Source organism: Buteo buteo, chromosome 3 (genome assembly GCF_964188355.1).
Source record: "Buteo buteo chromosome 3, bButBut1.hap1.1, whole genome shotgun sequence".
Lineage (NCBI taxonomy): Eukaryota > Metazoa > Chordata > Aves > Accipitriformes > Accipitridae > Buteo > Buteo buteo.
Genome location: NC_134173.1, coordinates 66,647,786 through 66,667,804, shown reverse-complemented (window position 1 = coordinate 66,667,804; position 20,019 = coordinate 66,647,786). Strand labels below are relative to the sequence as shown.

Genomic DNA, 20,019 nt, shown 5'->3' with positions numbered 1-20,019 from the left:
TTTTCCCAGCAAGTATTTTCACAATTTTCAATACATAGGAATTTTTCTATTTTAATCAGTTCAACAAACAAAAATCCTATTTTTGGCTGGTTTTGCCATATCTGTCAAGCACAAGGACAAAAGAAATGAGATAGAATTTACGACACAAAGAAATTCCAGTTCTAAAATAAGCTCTCAATAAAAAAAGTTACAGGGATTTCTATCAAGCTTAGATCTGTGCAGACTCCACAATGTTTTTTAAACTTTGCAGCTCAGCTAATAAAGCTCAAAATACCACCATTCCTCTCTGAGGCACCTGCATGGCTCACAGAGGAGATGAGTGGCATGGGCCATCTTTGCATTCCACTGACTTTTGCTGCTCCTATAGACACCCAACAGCCTCACAGCATCTGGGCTGTTCAGATCTGAGCCTAGAACCGGGAATCAAAACCCTGTGCCATTTATCTTCCTGCTTCTCAGCTGAATCAGAATCTAACGTATTGTGTTAAATAAGACAAGAAAATAGATGCATATAAAAGCATCTGATCAGACGGTTAACAGAGGAATGAGGTAACTGAGAAGGCACAGCACAGAAAACAATAGCTTATAAAATAAGATTTGAAAACAGCAAAGAACAAAGAGGAAATCAGTTCTACAGAACTACAGAAGAGATTTTCATAGTGCTACAAGGGACTCTAATGCTGAATTTTGGATCACAAGTCAATGATTCATGCATTGCTGGGTATTTTTTTTCTCCTTTCTCATTTTCCCAGCCTAGTAAGAAGCTTCATTATTAATTTACCTAAGTTTGAATGCTCAACTCAAGCTAACCTTTAGCATGCTTTTCAATGTTTCTGTAACGAAGCTGCCATCTCGATATCACATGCCTGCAATACAAACTGCCACTTACTAAAACTCTTTTTCAGGTAGAAAAATAAAACACTCCATGTGTTCCAATGGTAACTGTTTAAAGAAAGAGATAAATTGGCTAGTTACATTCATGTCACCTTGAAATAATGAAATTTTAGAAAGCTAAAAAACCTTGAACAAATAAACAATAATACACCCTGTCAGTCGCTTAAATCTCCACAGTCCTTAATCAGGGCAAATGTATGTTTTGTTAGAGAAAGGATAAGGTTGCAAGAACTGTATTCATAGGAATTATAATACCAGCTAATTTTACAGCAACTCTATGTAGTGGTTGAGAACATTCATTTTTTTAATCCAGGATATGTTGGAGATGGAGATACTTACTGTAGACAATAAAACTTTTTTTTTTTTTAAATATTGTTCAACTGTTCATTTAACTAGAAGACTGTGCAGATCTAGTGCTGCGATGGATTTTAGCTTTGCTGATGTTAAACTGCAAAGTATTCAGTGTATTACAATGAAATTTCATGAGGTGAAAAAATTTAGTCTGCAATCCCTGTTCATGGGAGCACATTTTGCATTGTGAGCTGTGCTGCAGTTTTGAAGATATTTCTGTGTTTTTTGCTTCTTATAACACTCAAAAGCACAAAGTTACACAGACTTATGCAGTGCACCTCAGAGACAGCATCTCTTTCTCTATGAATCACAAAGACCTTGATTAAACTGAGCACCAGCTTGTAGGGCATTTTGGAACTTATTTCTCCAATAATCTGACAGAACAAAACCCTTATGAACCCAGATGGTAAGACTGTATAACCTCTGAGAATACAAGCCATTCCATGATGCCAGACAGCCCTAGAAAGCAGACAGTCTGTTTCAGAGAGCAAAAGAGGTGAAGTGAGGAAGAAAAATTGAATAGTAGTTGAAAGAAGGAATTCAGACTTCAGTGGTTGGGGAGATTATAAGATTTAGGTCAACAGCCCCACTGCAGTGATTCCTAAGCTTTTCTTTCATAATCCCCCTTCTAGGATTGCAATCCTATTTTCACTGCAACTTTTGATAGTGTCCATTACTTGCAAATCACTGCTCTTAATAGTAATTTTGAAGTTTTTATAAAATTGTATGAAGTTATTCCAAAGCATTGGATACAAGAGAAACAAAATACACAACTCCTAACTCTGCACACACTTGCATCACTTGTTTAGTGGAGTTTCCCTTGAATTCTAGCAGTGTAAACAAAGGGAGGGGATGAGGCTCTGCATCTCTCATAAATAGAAAACATTCTTTGTACCATTACATAAAACTCATTTTGCAAAAGACTTCTTCTAAAGCTTTTATACTATTTTACTTATTTCCTTGCCCGATTAGCTTTTAACCAAATGTAGATGTTTTCCCTGACCTATTTTTCAAAGCTAACTAATCCCTAAATCTCTCAGTTATGCAATCTTGAAGGATTAAATGTTTGTCATGAAAGAGTCTGGATATGTTTAGACTGAATAAATTTCAGTGGTTTAAATACAGTTCATTGATTAAATTACATTCATAGAATGCTGGCTCTTGTCACAGGGAGTCTGCCAAAGTAGCTCTATTTAGATGTGTATGATACAAGCTTCTGCTCATAGTTAAGCCCACAAAATATTTGCATGTGGTGCATCTTGGAAGAGAATGAAGCTCTTTTTATATAAAACACTTGTTCCATCTCTGCAGAAGTATTACAATTACATAATATCTATATTGCAGTAGCATCTGAATGCCAGCCTGATCAGAGCAGCATTATACTAGGTAAAATGACAATCTCTGCTCTGAAGCATGCAACCTAAAAGGCAAGACAAACCAGGTGGAGGAGACAAACAAGTGGGTTGGTCTGGGGGTGGTAGCAAAGACGGGGTAACAAATAATAGGATGCACAGGATTTGCAGCCAATGAGGAAGAACAATCACAACATGCCATCTGCCCACCTGTAATTAGATTAGAGTGCTCTCTACGCAGTACAGCAGAGCAGTTTTGAAGAGACACTTGGAGGAGGACAGGACTTTGTCTTGGAGCTTCTCCTATGCTTAGTAAGGTGTCATGAGAGAAAGGATAAAGGTACCCAAGGAGAGCTGGAAGATTGAGACCAGCAACAAAGGCAAGTGTCAAGGATGTAGTGAGATAACGAGTCACAGACAGGAAAGGCTAAATGGTCAGAAAGGTATATTCTGCTTGTTTAGATTTTGCTCACACAGTCAGAACATCCTTTAAAAGTCACCTTCACAGTGGTTTAAGCTAACTGGTTTTACTTCTCATTTACAATGGACTGGAAACTGCTATTTCCAGTTACGCTATCTTAGTTGAAAGGGTATAACCTCAACTTGTTGGCATTGAACAGTTGCTTTGTACTTCTTAGAATGCACTGAGATCATCTGCAGAGAAATGAAGATGTCTTTATTGAAGTGTGAACACCAAGAAAATGATTTAAAAGAACTGAAAACATATTTCTTCGGGGTTATACATGAACCTCTCTAAATGAGGAAGTCAGGAATATTTTTTTGTCCTTAGACATAATGATCCCTGCTTGGGTTTCTACCCTTTCTTCCAAAGCAGTATGTCTGTCTCCCTCAGGACAGGAAACCTGAATATATGAACTCCTTTCATGAACTGCTGCTTTCATCTACTCTGGCAATTGCTATTTTAAACAGTTAAAATAGAATGGTCATACACAATTCACTTTCAAACCTTCTAAATCTGTAGATTCAGAACTTATTCAATGTGTCTAGATTTCTGCCCTTCAATTCTGAAGTAAAGAACTTGGGATTTCATTTTCAATTCATTCTGATAAATCCATCCATTATATAAGCAGGGCCTATGGATTAAATAGTCGTGAAATTCAGGTTTAGCAAAAACAGTTATTATAGCATTGCAACATATCTACTGAATATAAGGATGCAAAAATAGTACCTTCCACGTTCCATGACATTTTCTGTAAATACAATCTTTTACACAATTACATGGTCCTTTCTTTCTGGAAATGTAAGTCATTTTCAGTTTCTACTAGGACAGGAAAAACAGCTCACTGAACTTGAGGTCTCAGTATTGCAAAATTCTGTACGGATAAGCCAGCTTTTAAAAAGAAAAGTCAGACTACATGCTCACATTATGGGTGGATACCCTGAGTGGCTGCAAAATACGACTGCAACCATTACCCTGTAGCAAGCAACAGACAACCACAGCTTTACAACAGGTACTGACAGCAGCAATTTGCTGTATTTAAGACAAAATCTGCGGGAAATTCACAGCTGTCACAGCTGTGTGTCTGCATTTGTAGCATCCCAAAACAAAAATACTGATCAAGGATGAAAAATAACTGAGTAAAACTGAAAGTAGAAAAATAAGACTACTTTTGAAAATAATGGAAATGAAGGAAATGAAAATGAAGGGAAACTTAGTTACAGTGAAGCACTGGCAAGGACATCTAAGCCTTTCGAAATAAAAGGAACTGTGCTAGTACATATGCTTCATGCCAGGCAGCTCTGCTGTGCAATCTCTGAACAGCTAATACTTATCAGAATATGGCTTAATATCATAAGTGGTGGTGAGCAACAGGATTTAACACAAAATCTATTTCCAGGAAAATTAGTTCACAGAAGTAAGTCAAGAATACAAGATTAATAAAAATAGCAGCAAAGGCATTTTTTTGTGTTCGATTTTCCTAACTTTTAAAGCAGGTATTTTGAATCCACTGTGTTTTTTTTCCTAAACTGATGCAGTCACAATACACTGTCAAAGCAGTTTGATTTATTTACTATTACACAAGCTAGACTGCATATTAAACAGCTTTTACTGTAGGCTCCATACAGAAGAGTTAAAAAGCCTTGCTGGATTATCAGCCTAATTAGCAGGAATCACCTAGAGTGCTCCTCCTGCTGTTCTTACTTCAACAGCAGGCAGGATTTAAGAGCAAGGTTGTAGGACTCATCATTAGAGATGTCTCAACATAACTCAACACTGATGCATAACCCTCCATGTACCTGGTGACGAACCACAAGGGCAGTGGATATCTAGATCCTCAGTGAGGACGAACAAGATTGAATGTCTAGAGGGGGTTCTGGTGCCAGGCTGTTTCTCAAGGAAAGGACCTCCTAGGAAGATCTTCTCAAGCTGGGATCTGGCTAGATGGCACTGCCACAGTTAGAGCAAAACTTCAGAACACATCCATCAGCCATTGACCAGAAAAGGAAAGACCGCAGAGATAAAGGCACTGCAAGGAAGGAGTGTGAGATAGAGCTCAAATCAGTGAATCCCCCATGGCTGGCACAACACTTGACAGGAGTAGGTAGCAGGCACAGTTACAGAAGTGAATATATACACAGCATGTAAAATATACACGGTATCTTAAAAACATTAGTAAAAGGGGAAAATTCCTGCTTAAATTGACTACACTGATAACTATAAAAGACCATAAACACAAATTTTAAGAATAACAGTGCTGGATCAAGTCCCACCGTGGCCATGGGTATAGGCCTAGCTCATATATTTTGCATTCTTCAGTGTTTCTGGACAGACTTGAAATTAGTTAATAGTATGTTCAAACTTAATACATGCCTTTCTAACAGCACTTCAAGTACATCATTACTTCCTTTGATGTGTGCTTAAAATACTTATTTCTTAATGTAAAATTCATACATCTCATCCAGGAACAGCAAGTCATTTGTGTATTTACTCTTAAACCCAGCAGAATACTGTACTTTTGCTAGATTTTGGAGAAAGAGAAGTCAAATAGCTTCCAGTTCAGTTCTTGAAGAAAAGCTAACTGAGAAGTAAAAAGACTGTCAATGTCAATAGTTACAACAGGATCTGGGGAAGTGACATTGTCAATGGTTACAGAAGGATCCCTGCACTCAATGCCTAACCAGTTAGAAGATGCAATTTCTCAAGAAAAAAAAAAGTGCACTAACATCTCTTTGCCATGTTTACAGTCATCAGGTTTCACTTAAATATTAATTTTCACCTGAATTAATGTTGAAACCAAACATTAAACCAAATGTGTATAGAACTTTTGGAAAAAGTTCACTATAGAGTAGGGATGACAGTTACCTCAATGCTGACGACCTGCATAAAATCTAGGCACATTTTTTGATGGTGTGAAGTGCTTGCTGTGGCACATATTTCCTGTAATGTCTCATAAAAGTCCATACAATATGCAAGGTTTTCAGATTAAACTGTAGTGCTACATATATAAAACATCCCTTATTATTTAATTATTGTTTATGAATTAATCTCTATACAGAAATTACATTTTGCTGTTACAACACTACCATCAATTTAAAGAGAACTGCCTAGAAAAAAAAAACAGAACAGAAAGCATTATTTCAAGTTAGATCTTTTGTTCAAGTCTTTGGTTGTTTATTTTAAAGACAGTATCTTAAAACAATTTTTTGCCTAAAGACTGCTTTTCTATTTTAAGTCTTAAACAATCTGTTCCACGAACCACCTGGAAAACATGTGTTGAAAAATAGTTGGAAAACATCCTTTCATTATAATTCCTGGAAAAAATGTGACAGTCATTATCTATGACGAGACTTTCGTATTTACAAAGAGTTAATTTAAATATCGTGTTGATCTCTCCTTCCCCCTCCAAGCAATAGTGAACAATCAGAATTCATCACGTTGCCTATTATAGATCAAATGCCGTTATTTCTTGTTATAATGAAGACAGCATAAAAACCACACCAGATTAGAAAATGTCACCTGGTAAAGCTGAAAGACATTTTACATAAAAAAGCACTTTTCTATTCTTTATACTTGGATCAGACCTGCATGACAGAGTACTGGCTAAATACTGCACGGCAGTTTTCATGATCCACTCTCAAAGGCTGACTGACCCAAAGAGATAGCATCAGGGCTTATATTACTCAGCCACATATCCTAATGAGAAACTTTCCCATTCCTGTCCCCACAACCACTGGCGGGTTGGCTCACAGACACACCTTTCTATGCATCATCCAGGCAGGTCAAGGGATTGTACAGATGGTCTGAGAATACCAATGTAGAGAAGCCAGGGAATGCTGCAGTGCCTTATGTTTCAACATGGAGCTGTTCTGTGCTTTTATGCAACTGCTTCTAAGGAGGTTAAGGAGCTGTAATTAGCATACATCACCTCTCTGTCAGTGGAGCTAATCAGGCTGAAAAATCCCAAGCGCCTCCACTCCTGAGCAGTCCTGCTTCTTGCGTTGGAATTTTCAAGCTCTTCTCGCTAATTGCTTACACTGCTTTCAGACTCACTGGCACCACAGAAAGATTCCTTCTGGTGTGGAAATTGGGGGGAGACCTTCACTATGGAAGTGACCTTTTCTCGCTGCTAGGAATGTCATTAGAGCCATGGACTCTTCTGAAGGCATCTATTGACACTAACACTACAGACCACTTTGAAGCTAGTGTTACACATTCAATTTAATTCTCACTGAATTTCAGGGGTAATTCTTGGCCTCTGTCTATACTGTAAAGTCAACAGCTGTTTGAAAGCAAAGTCTTCTAGGTGTCACAGCTGGCACCATGCTGCCAGCTGCCAGCACAGCTGTAGCTCAGGCTCAAAGCATCCAAATTATGATTACAAACAGCAGAGGTTATGTGATCTGCTGGTGAGTTGCAGTTGTTAGGTGATCAGATCTCCCTGCATCTGATCAGATCAGACCACATGATTGACAGCTTGGGGTCAGGCTACCAGCCTCAAGCTTTCCTCATTGAGAGCATCTCCCAGGCTCAGACCTAAGTCTGCACCTGAGCACACACCCAACATAAACAATGTGGATGATGGGCAAGGTTGTAGCTGAGAATGGGCTTAATAGTTACTATTCAGTTATCATGAATAGGCATTTACTCAAGCTTCACAATCTATATACTGTTCACTTAATGCCTGCTCAGGTCTAAATGTGATGTTCACAGTCCTATGAGACACAGATGATCTAAGACCCACCTGTTTTAAGAAACTGGCTAACTAGCTGCTCTTTGCTGGTTATGGCTAGTGTCTGTTGGGCTTCTCTCTAACTTGCCTTCCCAGGACCAATAGTGAAATATTTTTCATTGCAGATCTGGCCTCTTCAGCTTGCTCGCAGGTTGTTGGATACTGTCTTCATTTATCAGCTTCAGAGTATTTTTTCACTGACATTATTCTGAAGATTACATAACTGTTTCACACTATGAAGTAAGAGTGTACTTGTAGCAGAGTGCTTCATGTTATTAAAATTCAAACTCCAAAATAAGTCACTATGTAGGGAATGTCATAAGCACAAAATAAATTGTAACAGACAAGAACTAAATAATACTTAGATGACTTTTTATATCCTTCTTATATCATATCATGTTAACATTACTTTATTTTTGCTTTGTAGCTATTTTTTCTAAAAAAAAATATTTTCTAAAAATAATTTTTAGAAATCAGGGCTTCAGGAAGTTCACCTTGAAAAAAAACCACGCACATATAAGCTAAACAATAAATAATTTTGTTGTGTTGATATGTGAAAAGGATGATATATAAGTTGCTACACCAGAAAAACATACTTTTAATGTCAGTCTCTCAATGTCAGAATTACTTTTTTTTACAGTTAACTGTATTGCCAATGTAAATGCAAACCTTAAGTAGATCTACACATTATAAGTTTAATAAAAAGCTAGAAAACACAAAAGCTTCTGAGTACTTTACTAGAGGACATAATTTAAAAATGTCAAGGACAAAATTTGCTATGATGTAGGGCACTGCACTATATCCTCATTCAGTTTTTAAGTTAAAAACAAAAAAAACAAAAAAACAAACGAGCAATCTCCCTGCTTTATTGAAAGGTCACTGTAATGCAATAGGACACAGCAAGCAGTTGTGAAATTAAGCCCTCCAGAACCTGGTTGCAGCTTTGGAATGTGACCATTGTTGTGCAATGGAGTTTGTCACCATCATATGAAAAACCCATTGGGAAATAAATCTTTTGTTTACCTGCTCATCACATATAACTATCGACTGATTCACATTCTGTAGTATTTTACTAAGGTCTAAAACAATACCTGAACTGCAAACATGATCTTTTTCTTTAAACAACTCTATTCAAGCAGTTTTGGAATAAACTTCACACATCCTACATACAGAATGTTTTCTTTTTTTGTGTGCTCCTCTTTAAAGAGAAGGTATGTCAACAGGTTCACAGCCTATTAAAAACTTCTCAGTTCTTGCTACCTATTTTTACGTGCTTAAAAAAATACAGTAATGATGCTGTGCTAGATATCCAGTGTAGTATTAATCATGCTGATGTCTCAAGCAGAGGCTTGACCTCTGCTCAGAACGAACAAGCATTAAAAGCAAATTAACCCACATGTAGAGACATCTATATAAGCAGAAATATGAGCATATTGTTCTAATTACAATCTTCATTCTCTGGAACTTTGAAGAATCTGACAGCATATCTGCATAGGTAGGTGTAAACAGAGCTCCTTCGCCCATTCCCTTGGGTGAACTGATGGAGGCTAGTGCTGATTCAGAATTTGTATAGCCACATTTGCATGGCACTGAACTGGCTAGATATAGAGACAACGCAGGCAGAGGAACTCAATATGTCTGCACATGTCTGTAAACACTCATCCTGAGCTGCAGACATTCCCTGATATAAAGAGGGCAACATAATAAAGAAGATAATCAATTTTCTCTATGAGGGAGCTAAAGAGATACTCTGAGTTTATATATAAACTAAAAATATGGCTCCAGATTTAGATTCCTAAATGTGGATTTAGGACATTAACTTTGTAATGTGCAGTGTTGATGCAGAAAGTTAACTTTCAGTATCTTGAACTTCTCAACTGGCACAGTTGATCTGAAATACACAAGCTAGTGTGTTATGCCTTAAAGTAGGAGTTTCTAACTTGCTTAGTAAAAAGCATGTCTCTTTATTCGTATCGCCTTCGGTGACTTGACTCCCCCAAGACCAAGGACTCTCATGACCTGGGAGATCTTTTCAACTGCAAACACCTGTTTGCAGTTTCTGGTCTGTAGTTAATCTCAGGGCAAATTTGTCTACTAATACTTCACAAAAACACCTGCCACCGTAAGTATAAAAGGCTTGCCATAGATTTTAAGTGTGGAAAAAACAAAAAACAGAAGCAGTGAAATCTGCTAGACTAATGGCTTTTGAAAAAGAATTTGGCAGCTGTTTAGAAATGAGCAATTTAACATTCAGTCTCTTCTTCTCAAAAGGTGACAGTGATTAACAGTCAGTCCAATGATGCTACTGGATCTTGTATGACTATGCTCATGAATCAACCTCAGACAAACTCCAGCAAAAATGGCTATTTTTAAGATTAAAGGATCACAGGACAACCTTAGTCAGTAAGGTTGGTTCTACAGGGGTACAGTCACATAAAAAATAGTGCAACAGACAAAGAACAGGTTTCTTCTGGCTATCTGTCGCTCACGCTATGCAAGTACTACATGTAATGGCAAATTTGCTTAGTAATAACTGTATTATTCACAACTCATGAGGAATAAGGAATTTAAGCATGCCATCCATCATATATGAAAAAGAGTTCCTCAGGTTAGATGTACCTGATAAAATCAGTTTGAAGGGGGGAGGAAAAAAAGCCTCCATTTTGCTGTTAAAAGCAGTGCTGAAACTGAATATATCCACAGAACACAATTTGTTAGTCAAAAATTCCTATCACTCTTCTATCATCAACTCCCAGACATATTGGTTCCTATACTGTACCTTAAACACACTTCAAGACCCAGGAGAAGAATGCAACAAGATGGACATCCTCACAGCCTGTAGTGGTTAAGTGGATATAAATTCTTTCAGCACTGTGCATGATTTACAGCTTTGCATAATGTGTTCTGTTTGTTTTGTCATATGAAAATATTAAAGAAAATCATCTTGGATTCATAACTGGAACAGGAAAGTGATTTGAGAACTGAGAGTTTTCATCTGTCGTTTTAGGATGCACATGTAACATAGGATGTTGGTTTCAGTTCAACAGAGTATTTCTTACGTATTTATGAAAAACAGTTAATACTTTGTAATGAAGGTCCCATGCAGTGCTAGACTATCGTGCTCCTGTGTGCTTAATCTAGAGCTCAGCACATGGTCTTCTGATAGGCCCTAAAGAGAAAGACTCCATGTCACTGCCCTGCCCATATTCTCTGTGTCAATATGTGTGAATGTATACACAGAAACACACGCATATGTGAGGGGAATAATTTGCTATAGCTTAATAGAGGCATTAACTTACACGACATGTATAGAGATGCCCAACAGTTATCATGCCTTAGGCAGCCCCAATGTTTCTGATGATCCTCAGAGCAGAAAAACCTCCTACACAGAGCTGTCTTTTAAAAGGCACAGTCTTACTCCTAACATAAATTCTCATGTCTATATTCTGCATAACATGTCTGGAGGTGTGGCTGATGTACAGCCTATTCAGTAGCTATGAAGAGATTGCTAAAGAGCATATACCATGAGTAACTACTGAAACCATTTTAATAACAGTGATTTGGGGGTCACTGTCAAAGAGGTAACAGAAAAAAATCAAAACCCTGTCCCACTTTACACTGTTTGATATAACACAATTTTTTTTTCATTCTAGGTTTAGGAAAATAACATGGTATCATTTTTTAGTATGACTGTTAGTCAGGAAAATGTAAAGAAAAATTACTTTAACCTTATTTTAGTTAAGTTTACTAAACATTTATAAGTTTTAAACAGAACTCTCTCCAGTGCAGTTATGTCTCTACTTTTAATCACAAATTCATGTTGAAATAATGTAGAATAGTGCACATCAGGACAATGCATAGGATGCCACTGTTAAGCTTAATTAATCATTCTTATTTCTCTCTTGAGTCATCATAATGAGATTTTTTATAGGGAAACCACTTCAAGAGAAAGTTTTGAAGTTGGTGTTCTAACAGATTAGCTGATAAAGAAAATGCTTTAGCTTATAAAGATCCTGCAACAGCATGTATTATTAAGTGTACAGATGAATGTACCGTATAGTCTCTATTTCCATCATCTGTAGTTAAAGGAAGAGAAACATAGCAAGCTTTTCAACCGTATCCAGGTATGTGGGATTTTACTTTTGTAGATGTTTTGAACTTACATTGCTAGTGTTTTAATTTGATTTATGGTACCTCCTTTAAACATATGCAGAAGGTTGTGTGCTGATAAGATTTCTCTTCAATTATCATAGTAATATTTTTTTTAAATAGAAAAAATTATGGAAAATATTAAAGGTTTTCCTTATCTATTGCTCTATGAACTGGCTTTTAGTTAGAAATGACATTTGGCTGGAACCAAAATTTTAGCAAACTGAAGAGTGATATTTGGCCCTGCCAGTGTATTTCAGGATATCGTCACATGGTTGCCTCAGCAAGTTGCTTTTGGTTTCAGCCCTCTCTCATTACCCCTTCACATCTGACTGAAATCAGCTGATCTTTTATAGGCATTCCCCTAGTCAGCCAGCAAGCTACTCGCTGTCAGATACCAAGCACCATATTTAGGGTGTGCCTTTTAAATACAGAGGCCAATAGGAATACAGTTGCCTCGTTTTGTCTGCCCCTTAAGAGTTGACTGCCTTCCCATTATAAAACCTTTGCCAACCAAAGAGAAAACGTTCTCAACCTACAGGCTAAGCTTTCTGATTCCACGTATGCCTTTGCCGAAAATGCAAGTAATTTTTTTTTTAAAGATATTTTAAAATGTTTAAAGTATATCTTACATAATCTGGATAAAATGTAATTAACTTTTAACATCCATGCAATCATTTTGTTATTGCAGCTAAAAAATAATTCTCAGAATCCAGCTCTTCCAGAATCTCCAAGAAAAATACTCTTTGTTTCACCATTTTCTGATTCATTCGACTTTGGAAGCAAAATAAACACATTGCTGTGTTTAATATTGTTGCACAAGAGAATTCACAAGAATGAAATGTGTTCAAAGTTCCTAGAAAAAAATGTAGCAATGCAGGCTGCCAACTTGTTCAATGTCAAGCTCTAGGCAGTATAGCAGGACTAGCAGTAAATGACTCATAGTGAGTCACGCTTTAGCTATTTTTGCTTTTAAAGTAATGCCAGGCGCTGTGTTAATATTCAACCCAGAGTAAATTTAGCAATGCAAGAAAACAAGTGTTTCCATGGTTGCTCCTTCACAATGTTTATGGTATATACACAGCCATTAGGCACAGGAATTAAGCCAAATTAAGAATATGGAAATGTTCCTCTTTCATTTACAACTGAATTTTGCTACATTGGGTTTCATGACTCAGTCAGCTACTAGTTTTTCCAACTCTAACAAAAATGTAAAGCCATAGCTAGCACACCACCAACCGTACTGTTAGTGGTCAATAGCCACTACTTTCCTCTAAATTATGGCTTGTGCTGTGTACACAACTGAGCTGGCAGCATGCTGGCATATCAGTAACTGTGCAGTCAAAAGCAAGTGTAAATGAACCAAACAGTTTATCGTGATAATGAAGTTACACATATTTTTTTCAGGACTAAACAAGATTGACATGAAGGCCTCACTAGTGAAACTTAGTACATCAGTCATGGGTAACATGCTCTGTGACACTTCTAAGGAGGAGCTAGCAGGGAGGAAAGCCAAAGAGGAGCACTGAAGGGAGGAAGGAGGTTGTGGCGTCATGTGAAAAGGGAAAGCTGCCGCAGAAAAACGAGGAAGGATGCTGGTTCAGGCTGGGGAACAGTTGGGTAAAATGAGAGAAGTGGTAAAGAGAGTACAACAGAGCTGGAAAATATCTTTCCATGACATAGCTGTGATGTGACAAAACCCATATGCAGGCATGATTTCAATGAAGCTATCTGCACAGCCCTGTTTTCTTAGGTGAGCAGGCATTTGTGGAATTCTGGAATATGAGCCCAACTGATGTAGACATCCGACATGGCATAACAAAACTCTGCTGAAGAGCAGGAAGGGAGAATTTAATCTGGGTTGCAGGGAGAAAAAACAACAAAAAACCCAAAGCGATAGATGCTACAGCAAAGCTTAGGTGAATAGTTTACTTTGCCCACACTTACAACAGAGCTGCCAAATGATTACATATGATTGCTTGTTAAATTTTTTTGTTCACATTTTAATACAGTGATTTATTCATTGGTCTTAAATTGCAGTAATTACTATTTTTACTGTAGAGGTTGATAAAGCAATCAGGAAGCTTTTACATTTTTTCCCCTCAAAGAAAACTCTAGCTTTTCTGCATGAAGTCTTCTTCCATGCTGCAATAAGCAGGGCTTTTTTTCCCCCTGTTTTCCTATATGATTATAAACTAGCCACTTAGTTTATACTGGAAGTTTATAGATACATCTTGATGAACAGCCTTCCTGGAAAGATTTCTTTTGTTTTCATTAAGTCTTGGACTGACCCATAAACTTTCAAATAGGGAGTGAGGGAGAATACTTAAGACTGGGACGGATCCAAAGAACTGAAGCAAACTACAGACACTAAAGTCCAAAATGATGAAAAATCCTGTTCAGTGGCCTCCTAACCCTGAAGGCATCTAACACTGGTAAGCCCCTCCCAGGTTCTCCAGGGTTCTTAAGTTCTGACTTCTGTACATGCCCAGAGCTGCCCCAGCCTGGGTAACAAGGAATACATTGTTTGTCCTGGGCCCTCTTTGGCTCTTGAAAGTAGACACAGCTCCATCCACGCAGAAGAAGACAAGGTGGTGATGGAGATGTAGAGAGCCCAGTTTCCCATTCCTTGCTGTACTGGAGTACACAGTCAAGCACCGTCTTCACATCCTTCCTAGCCCCCTTCCATTTCCAGCTGCTCACGGTGCAGATTTTGCTTCAACCGCAGGGCCGAAGAGTGCCCTCTACAGACTAACCTACCGCCAAGGGGTTGCTCAAATGCCTGTGAGCAACTGTGTGATGTCAGACGTAAGGTCTATCCCATCCAGCAGTCTTACTCTGATGATGAATAATAATAGCAAATCCCTACAGAGGGCACAAGGCAGGGAAAGCCTACAGTGACATTTTCCTGTATTCTTGTCCAGCCTCCAGTAATCTGGTTGGGGCATCTGGAGGATCCAGAGAGGTGCCAAAAGTGACATCTTCCCCGTAAGGGATTTTTCTTAGATGCTTATTTGTGAATTCCTTTGCATCACTTCCTGGGCAACTGCTGTAGACACAATGCTATGATATAAAACATAAGCACTCTCACTATCGCTCCACTAACTGCTTCTCTCCCTCACGAGGTATTTTTGGTGCCTGGTGGAATACCTGCTAAGAAACTTGCCTTTAGTCCTGAGATCGTTCATGGCAAGTCTGGTAACACAACAAATCTACATCCATATTTGAGATGATAAGACATGATAAACCTATCCACACTTGTAAAGTCAGATGCTGTGTCTCAAATGAGAGCCAATAACAGCTGAAAGATGACAACTTAAACCGCTCCTCAGCTGTGACAGAACATCTGAATGCTCCAAGGCTGTTTTAGGGTAAGTATAAATACCAACGAAGGTGTTTGACTTCTTTGATTTTGTGCTAATGGTGACTGAAAGCAACCTATCTTAGGTTACCGTGCTAATGGTGACTGAAAGCAACCTATCTTAGGTTACCGCTGAGATACAGTACACACAATTACCACTTCAGCTCCCTGATAACATCCGTAATCATCTGAGCGCCTGAAATTCCCAAATCCACAGATTAGAGCCATGGTCCATTTCCTCTCCAGCTACATAATACAAGCATGTGTGCTCAGTCTCACAGTAAAAGTCCTGATTCATTCCCTTTGCATTAGTTTATAGTTGGCAGGTTTTTAGTCATCTTATACAATACTGTGATTGATGTACAGATGTAAAGCACGCTACGCTGACAGAATAGATTCGTCACTGAACGAAGCTGTTCACACAAATGTGCCATAACCCTCCTTGAGGGAGCTAAGGCACTTAACTCTGGGCTCGGGCATCCAGTCTGAGGCCCACAAACCTACATGATGGGTGTTGCAGTCCTTTAGCGCTTCTCTAGCTTTCTTCCTCCATTTCAGCTCAATTTATTGAACAGGTTTGGGGTAGTGTGAAGAAGATCTCCAGTACATTTAGTGGCACAAAATTCAAGTTGGAAAGAAATCATGCTTTACTGTGAGGTTATTGGTGCCTACGGCTTTCAAGAAGGAAATGAAACAATATGGATACCAAAAATTACAGTAAGCAGCCACTGCACGTGAAATTCTGATAAGGAATTAGAAGATGTTTATTAATCTTGCTGTACATTACTAGTTTGCATGTTACTCGCATGTTGCAAGTACAGATCAGGGAAAATCCATTGATTTCAGAAGCTACACTGATGCTTACCAAAGCAAGATCTAGCTCAACCTGCCGCTCTTTTGAAGGACACACCAAAGAGCTACATGGCAAACAGTTTCAGGAAGCACAAAATCACCAAGTGTTTTCCTTTCTCTGAACTGGGGTACTCTGAAGTTACCATGCAGTGTGATATGCGCTGGTGGATTACTATTTAGTCAGCATTATCTCAGATCTACTTCCCTGTTCTTCCTCAAATGCTTTTTGTGCTGGCACTCAATCCAAATGCATTACTTGGAGTACAGTTCTACTTGAAGTAGTATTTCCTTTGATCCCTGTGCACACTGGTGGCACAAAGTCCCACATAAAAATGATTAAAATTAACATATAGGAAGCGTAAAAAAAACCTACTGTCCCTCCAGGAGTAAGACAAATACTCAAGTAACAGAAAAAATGAGTAAATAAAACAAAGTTCCCTAAGTTTAAGGCTCCATTGAGCTTTATTTTCCTTCTTCCTCCTCAATATCCTAACTTCAAAATGAGAACATCTCAACTGAAAAATTGTAACACTGAGATGCTCTCTCTTTCCTCTTTCTTTGTTTTCTTCTCTTTGGACTGTTCTTTACCTGTTGTCCTGTGATCACACTTCAAGTTTAAGCTGTAACCTCATGGCACAAAAATGGAATTCCTCCATCCTCTATCTTTTAAATTTGTCTGAATAGCATGCAAAAGACATAATGGCAAGTAAAATTGTACTGAGCTGGCAGAGGCAGTCCTTGCGTTTTCACTGCTCAGATTTTTACAAGAAAAATATTACACCATGAAAGAAGTGAATGAAAACTCTCAGTGAAATTGCTTATGTTTTATTAACAGAAAGCAAATTTTCCATAAGGTATAATCCATCTATTGAATTTTTCAGAATTTCAGATACAGGCAAGCTTTAGCATCTATCTCTATGCTTCTTACTCATCTGAAATTTATAAAACATTTCTGATGAGTTCAAATATGGTCACAAGACATGAGATTTTGTAAGTTTCCATGTTGCACAAATGGATTACCATAGAGTCAAGAAAAACAGGAACTGACTGAATTGAACTAAACACCATTGAGGGAGAACATCTATATAAGCTAAGGTGCAGTGCTGGCACAAGAACAAATGAGCAAAAAATTGGTCACAGGCTTGATTTGCCTGAAAATTTCTCACCATCTGAGCAAGGTTCTAAGGTTTTTCATCACTCTTCCAACAGAAGTAAAGGGGAAAAAATTAATATATTTTAAGATGGCATTTTATTAGATAATGTGATTGAATGCATCATTAAGGGAACGGAATCAGCATCCAGAAGCTCCTTACCTGACCTATATGTTCTTACAAACAGTAAAAATGCCATCCTGGTAGCCATCAATGTGCTCACTTAAGACAGAATTATCCCATGACAGTAACAATAAATTACCCAAAGTATTATCCCTAAGTGTATAATAATAATAAAAAATTATTTCTACGCAACACTCCATTTCCTTTCTAGATTTTATATAGTCAGTGCTGATCTGAAAGCCAGGCTGATATAAAACCAATAATTATATTTTGCAAAGACTTTTGCAATTCAGTAAAATGTACATGTTTTTAAAATATATGTATTGATCAGATGAGAGACACAGAAAGAGATAAAAAGAGTTTACCCTCAAGTATTCACTGATTGGAAGGGCAGATACTTATAAAAGGAGAGACCTACATCTGATGCTCTTTCTGATTTAGATACCTCCCTCAGCTGACTGCCTTTACCATAGTGCTAAAGGGTCACTGTCTCTCAGTATTTCCTTCTGCAGTTGTTCTCCTTTTTATATATACACACTGAACAGAGAGAGAGGGAGACTGATTCCAGAGCTACAGGACAATCACCTCGTAGGCCAAGAGTCAGTCAAGTTCTGATTTTAAATCGCTGAGACTGAAAACCAGGTCTCCTATACTCCAGGTTACTTACAATGGAGAAGGGCTGTTTGAGGGGGTGGGTTGATTCCTCTTCCTTTTTAACTACAAATTCCACATCACAGTTCTAAAGGCAAAAGCAAGAAACTTCTTATTTTGATCAATCACATTAGAAAGGCAATCATTTCATCCAAGAAACCCTCACTGGATCCATTGGCAATTATGTTCTTCATTAATCCACTAACAGAATTATTGTTAATGCAAGCTTCTGCCTGTTATCCTATCAACATAGCTAATTTTTGACCCAGAAAAATTGTCTGAGATTGCAAAAGAAAGTTTTGACAGTTTCATTCATTCTAGAGTGGGTCCTTCTTTGCAAACTAGCAAGGACACTTTGTCCTTGCTGTGATAGTAATATTGCACTTTGGGTATTCATCTTAGGTACTGTATAGCTCCCATTGCTATAGTATTTGAGCATCCCGTTTATCTAGTTTGTTTCTCTAGCTTGTTTCTCTTTCCAGTAACTCTGTGAAATAGAGGGTTTGTATGTCAGACATAATCATCATCACTTTAACTCATTCCATTTCACTCCCAGGCCCTGATCTTTTAATTCTTCAAAACTACAAGTGGGCTAGCTCACTCCTGAGCAAGCCAACTAGTTCCTTCCAGAACATATTCAGACAGGACAGTCCCAAAAGCACAAAACCATGCCAAGTTTCTCTCTCAGGGTAGTCCTTTAACCCTACCCAGAAGTCAGATCTCATTCACACAAATGCCTCTAAACATATTCATGTCACTCCTCAAGGGCTGCAATTTGCTCCCTCAGTATCATGCCATGAAAACATTACTCTGGCAGATTAAAACACAGTTATGTTACGATTTCCAGCTCTTTGAACTGAAAAAAATCACAAAAAATAATAATGATGGTTTAGTGCCTCAAGAGAAGCAGGGCAATTGAGTGTTTTGCAGTGCAGAGCGGACATGGGTACTTTGCTCCACAGTGTACTAGCCCGGAGCAGCATGGATATGAGCCAGTCTACGTTCATTAGTCTCTCCTTGCACAGTCTACAAACACAATAGATACATAGCTGAATTTCAGACACAGGTAGTAGGTTCAGACCCACAAAGATTTTAGGCACTAACTCCCAGTGATCTGTTTGGAACCTAAATGACTTGATCTAATACAAGAAGACTGTAACAAAGCAAAGAACTAAACCGAGGTCTCCTAAACATCAAGCAACCTTCCTAAGTGCTAGATCATCTTTCATTTCTTTACTAGTCAAAGGGCTGTCTATAAGGAATTTTACATAAACAAGAAGTGTGTATCCCACACACACCATTGAATTGTCATAATACCAATCCCACTTTCAGTTAGAATTTGCAACTTTTGTGCTGAAGTTGTTTTCCCATAATTAGTCAGTAAAGGGTTTTTAAATTATTATTATTTTATATTGAAGATACAAAGAAAAATACACTGACGTTATTTTTCAGCTGATCCTCTGCCAACCCATCTAAGTATCAAGATGAAAATAGACCAACTAAGAAGTTAAGTACAATGGAAGAGAAACCCAGATCTGCAAATCAGTTATGCGACTCCACACAAGTAACTTCAACTATTTACTCAAGTTTCACCTCTGTTATATGGTGAGGAATAAAATTAACTTCCCTACCTCCATGTGATGTTGTGAGGATTAATTGGATGAAACTTGTCAAGCAATATACTACACAGTGTCTTGTTGCAGCTTGTTTTCTTATCCTACTAAAAGCAAATCAAAGACTTCAGTCTTTCCTGGTATCTCCAGAAAGACTGTTTTATGAATTTAAAGATTATTCCTTTCACAGTGTCATTTTTTCTACCCCAAACTGCATCTAAAATAGAGGTTTTTTACATCATTATTTCTCAGCATATGCATGGCTTAAAATACATGTATCAACAGGGCATAGTGGTGTCTACTTGAACATTAAATATTAAATTTTAAACC

General features: G+C 37.9%; 1 protein-coding gene and 1 long non-coding RNA gene across 6 annotated transcripts in view; one reads left to right on the top strand and one right to left on the bottom strand.

The window, feature by feature from the left end:
• Positions 1 to 20,019, bottom strand: part of NSMCE2 (NSE2 SUMO ligase component of SMC5/6 complex) — a 135,342-nt gene that overhangs the window by 44,493 nt on the left and 70,830 nt on the right. The gene's annotated exons all lie outside the window — the stretch shown is intronic.
• LOC142029306 (uncharacterized) lies at positions 12,335 to 19,712 on the top strand. 5 transcript variants are annotated; one of them, XR_012649900.1, is made up of 5 exons: positions 12,335 to 12,518; positions 14,248 to 14,373; positions 15,064 to 15,309; positions 15,875 to 16,016; positions 19,529 to 19,712. It is a non-coding gene; the product is annotated as an uncharacterized LOC142029306 (long non-coding RNA). The 5 variants fall into 5 exon arrangements; XR_012649896.1 differs by having other exon boundaries at positions 12,630 to 14,373; XR_012649897.1 differs by having other exon boundaries at positions 12,630 to 14,373; positions 15,858 to 16,016.